We start from the raw sequence: 5105 nt of genomic DNA, 5'->3' as shown, positions 1-5105 counted from the left end.
TGTCTATTGTAGATAATGTTGCTATAAACATTAGGATGCATGTAACCCTTTGAATTAGTATTTTTTTTTCCTTTGAGTAAATACCTAGTAGTGCAATTGCTGGATTGTAGGGTAGTTGTATTTTTAACTTTTTGGGGAAGCTCCATACTGTTTTCCAGAGTGGCTGCACCAGTTTGCATTCCCACCTACAGTGTAAGGAGGTTCCCCTTTCTCCACATCTTCACCAACACCTGTTGTTTCTTATGTTGTTGATTTTAGCCATTCTGACAAGTATGAGATGATATATCATTGTAGTTTTTATTTGTATTTCCCTGATGATGAGTGATGTTGAGTGTCTTTTCATGTGTCTATTAGCCATCTGTATGTCTTCTTTGGAAATATATCTATTTATGTCTTCTGTCCATTTTTTTAAATTGGATTATTCATCTTGGGGGTATCGAGTTTCATAAGTTCCTTATATATTGTGGATACCAACTCTTTACCAGATATATCATTTGCAAATATCTTCTCCCATTCTGTAGGTTGACTATTAGTTTGTTGGTTATTTCCCTCACTATGCAGAAGCTTTTTATGAAATCACATTTTCAATCTGAAAACTTACTCAAGCTCCTGAATCCTGAGTGCCCTTAAGAAGATACCTCTTTATAACTGTTAGCAACAATGCTAACAATGCTAACATTAATGTCTTATATACACAGGAATAAGTGATACTTTTTAAAATAAATAAATTACTGTATAAAATATTTAATGTTATAGAACTATCCTCAATTGCCTCCCAGAGACCTAGACCCAGTCAATGTTTTCCCAAATTAGAAATGGTTGGGACCTGAGAGGTAAACCCTCTAACTCTCTTATTTTACAGTTGAGAAAATGGAGACGAGAGAAAATAGGCTTTCTTCTCTTTTCTGGTTCATGCCAAATGCTCATTGCCCTGTGCCCTCCAAGTTCACAAATCATTGACAACACAGCAGAACTGTGAAGAAAACTGCTGAGCCATGGACATGAATTCAGAACACTCAAGCTTGAACCCACTTCTATGTGAGTGACTATGGGCAGGCCATTAACCTCTCTCTCAGGGCCCATTTCCATTCCTGCAGGTAGGAAACAGGGTAATGCTGGCTGTTTCTGCTGCTCAAGGTTATTGGGAAGATGGGATGAAATGAAATGTGAAGGTGCTTTGTGAAGCCTGGGTGCCATGTAAGCAGAGTGGGTGGTTTGGATGTGGACTTCAGAGCAACATTTTACTAGTTCTACTAATTCCTGAGAGGTACTAGAAGTGAACAGTGTTACATTAGTAGTACAAAGGGGGAGAGTGATATGAGGGGACAGATACCACAAGGCCAGAGGTCTAAGAAAACTTTCTGAAGGAAAAACAGTGCATTTACACATTTGTCTACTCTCCTTACCTTCTGTGCCCCCAACCATTCTTAACACATTCAAGAAAGAGGAACTGAGAATGAGGGCTCAAGCTTTGCTTAGAAAAACAGGTGATAAATCATAAGGCAATCGACTCGTAGCAAGGAATGGGAAACACATGGCAGGTCATTCTAATTATTCAATATGTTGCACGGCGTTGGGGTGTTGTTTCCAATGTTTTACGTTTGACTTGTCCCAGGCCACTCTCTCACCATAGCAACTCAAGTTTACCGGAAAGTGGAAAAGTCTGCAGTTGAGAGAGTTAAAGGAGTTTGATACAGTTCAGCTAACCACAATTAATTTTTAAAAAGAAGAAGCAGCCGCCAAATATTTCCCTCTCTGCAAACATCCTTTGGGAGATATTCTCTCCCTTTCTCCTTCTTATATGCCTCATTCTCTCTCTCCTCTGCTTCCCCTCCCTCTCTCCCCACCTCTCTGAGAATGCCTTTTCTGTGTTTCTGTTTCTCACCAACTGAAAAGTGAGAGAAAGAGCAAGAAAATTAAGTCCGCATATGTTCTCCACAAATATCTGGTTCTATAAACACCATGAGGACTTATTGGCTGTGTTCTTCGTTATACCCCAATGGCAGCTCTATAAAGTTTTTTGAATGAAGGGTTACTGAGGCTCCTCCCTCCTTTTGCTATAGACTGTGGATTTAAATATGATATCCCTATTTCAGAAAGGCAGTGGGAGATAGTACAGCAGATCATAAAACTACTGGCAATCAATGATACCCTTTCTAAATAAAGGCATTACTGTGTAAAATATCAAACTATCTGCAACTGCCTCTCAGGGACCCAGCTTCAGTCAATATTTTCCTATAGTGAAACCATTTAGCACAGAATATTAGAAATGGCTGGGACTTAAGACGTCAACTTTCTTTCTGACTCTCTGACATCACAGTTAAGAAAACTGAGAAGAGAGAACATTGCTTTCTTCTCTTTTCTGATTCTTTTCTGAGACTCTGAAGGCCAGGGGTCTGATTCAACCTTGCTCCTTCTGTTCTGCATTGGCCTTGAGTTAATCATATCTCCTCTCTGTGCTTTATTTTCTTCCCCTAAAAACAAGGACTTCAAGCAAGAAATTTTTTAAAGTCTCTCCATAGTTCTAACCTTCTAACCTGCAGAGAAATAACCATCCCTTTGTGGATGAATAGGCTAGGCCCACAATATTTGTCTTTTCTGACTACAGATATGGGCCACACTAGAAGAGAAGGCAAAAAGTATCCTGTCTGTCCATCTGTACCTCTTACTCATGTTCATACTAACTAGGCCAGGAAGGTGAAACTGAAAACAGAGCCAACTCTGAATAATTTGAGGACCAGATCACAGCCTGATTGCCCCCATCTGGGCTGGCTGCCCCAACTCAATTCCTGTCACATTTAAATGACATTCTGCTCAGTTAGCTCTTACAGGCAAAATTGTGATCTCTCAGAGACAAGAGATTCAAGAGGTCCCCCAATCCTTTTTCCACCTCCATGAAGGGTGTTGCCTAAACTACCCCTGAGAAATGATTAGATTCTGTGCTTAACCATCATCAAAGAACATTTCATAAATTTCTCCAGGCATTCCACCATCTTTGGGCCAGGCACGACTTCATACCATCTTCAGAAATTGAAGTTTAACAGGAATTCTCCATGAAACACATCAGGAAGCTGCTCAGGTGAGAAAGCCTGGGCTATACCCACAGTGCTCTGAAAGCTCCCTGGTTTGCAGACATCTTAGGCTTTGGGCTCTGCTCTTGGGGCACGGCAGCTTCTCAGATGGAGCAGTGGGATGTGAACTTGACAATTTGGTTGATTTCAAGCCCCTTCTTTGGCATCTCTTCCACTGCCATGAGTAGCTGAGCTATTTGAGAAGTCAATGTAGCCAGGTCACAGGTGCCCACAATGGGCATCAACCTAGATTCATGCCCTCTTGGGGTACTGATTGGGTGGAGAGGACTTTTCCTATATCTGACCTAAGTCCATGAACTCCAAATTTTGGAGTGATTGCTTTAGACTAGCCAAGTTAATGTTTAAAGAGCTCATAAATAAATAAATAGGTACTCTCCAGAGGAAAACTGCCAAAAGCCACTCAGACCTTCCTGCTTTCTAAAAGCCCTTTCAAAGTGGGCATCAGCTGGCAGGTCATTAAGGAAAGTGAAATGTGCTCATTCTGCAAAGCTCCCCTTTCCCTCAATGCTCCTTTGTACCTACAGGCTTCAACATACTCCATTTGACATTCTCAATTCCTTTGATAAGAAGTTCTTAGAGGTTTATGGAAACTCAGATCTCCCTATTTTGGAAGCAGGTCTATTGAAATCCTAGTAATTATTTGAACAACCTTGAACAAGTGGCTTCATTTCTCTGTGTCTCAGTTTTCTTGTTTGAAAGTGATTTCTTACCTGTAGGACCTCCTTAATAATGCATGACTCTGCCAGAGGCAGTGGGGTCACATGGAAAGAAAGTAGCTTTGGAATCACGCAGGACTGGGTTGGGATTCTGACCCCTCACTCAGTGCTCACTTTGGGTCAGTTGCTTCACTTCTCTATGGCTCCCTTCCCACATTTATATGGGAATAAATGAAATAATGTGTGCAACTCATCTATATAAACTGAAGGTAGAAAAGATATCTTGCTTTATGGGTTTTTTGGCAAGTTGTTCAAGCCTAGTATCTCTCTCACACACAGTTATTTTGTCCACGAGTTTTCCAGAAACTCCCAAGTTTCACTCAATCCAAAGTGCTCTGTCCTCAACCAAATGACCCATCTCTTTCCCAGGGTATTGCTCTGAAAAGGCTGTGCTTGTCCGTAGAGCCAGGATGGATTTCTCAATAGCATTACCTGGGGAACACCACACAGACACCAATGCTATAGATCTTCAGTCACACTCCATCCTCAGCTGTTGCTCTCCTATTGGTGATCCTGAGGCAGGAGTACGAGGTACAAGGGGCACATACCATATAAAAAACAGTCCTTGCCCACAAACCTGAGCCTTTGTCTTGAGTTTGGGTGACTGGTCTTGAGTTTGGGCCCTTCCTTTTCAAGAAATCCCTGGGATTAGATCTTTTCCCAAAGTGATCCACTTTCTTCATATCCTTGCCCTGTCTCCCTGTATTCCCTCTCCCTACTGGGCAAATTCATATATCAAGAGGTAAGACAGCATTTATAAAGCCATTTTTCAAAAACTGCAGTCAACTATATGCTAACTAATTTGGATATAAATTTTTAAAAATAAAAAATTAAATTAAAAAAAAATTTTTAAATAAATAAAAATAAGAAGTAATTATAAAGGAAAAAACTGTAGTCACATCCTTATCTCATTATAATACATGCTTACGTAAGTGCCTTATATTTGTATAACTGGGAGTGTGTTCCCTGAGCTTCCAAGTTCTGCTCTGCTCCTCCCCTAGCTAAACAAAGGAGGAGTTGAAATAGTTTTAAGTACCCCCTTAATGGGCCACCCAATGTGGTCCCTTCCTTATCGATAACCTTAATATGTTTGTGCAAATATAACACACCTGATAGCACCTGACACCAAGTAGGAGTTGAAAAAATGATAGTGCATCAATTCCAATAAGAAGCACACTGAAAGCAAATGTCCCCTTGCCTGTAGGGAGAGTGACTCATTGTAGAAGTCTTGCAGATCTCATTACTTCTTCACCAGCTGTAACATCCTTTTTATTTATTCCCTACTAAACCAGAGGTA

At 40.6% G+C, this 5105-nt stretch overlaps 1 long non-coding RNA gene across 1 annotated transcript; it reads left to right on the top strand.

Annotated features, from left to right (window-relative positions):
• Positions 1-866: 866 nt before the first annotated feature.
• LOC122231429 lies at positions 867-4372 on the top strand. The gene is made up of 3 exons (XR_006208672.1): positions 867-1038; positions 2982-3079; positions 4178-4372. It is a non-coding gene; the product is annotated as an uncharacterized LOC122231429 (long non-coding RNA).
• Positions 4373-5105: the final 733 nt, after the last annotated feature.

This window comes from Panthera tigris, chromosome D1 (assembly GCF_018350195.1).
Source record: "Panthera tigris isolate Pti1 chromosome D1, P.tigris_Pti1_mat1.1, whole genome shotgun sequence".
NCBI lineage: Eukaryota > Metazoa > Chordata > Mammalia > Carnivora > Felidae > Panthera > Panthera tigris.
Note: the sequence above shows the minus strand (reverse complement) of the source record. Positions and strands in the feature narration are given on the sequence as shown.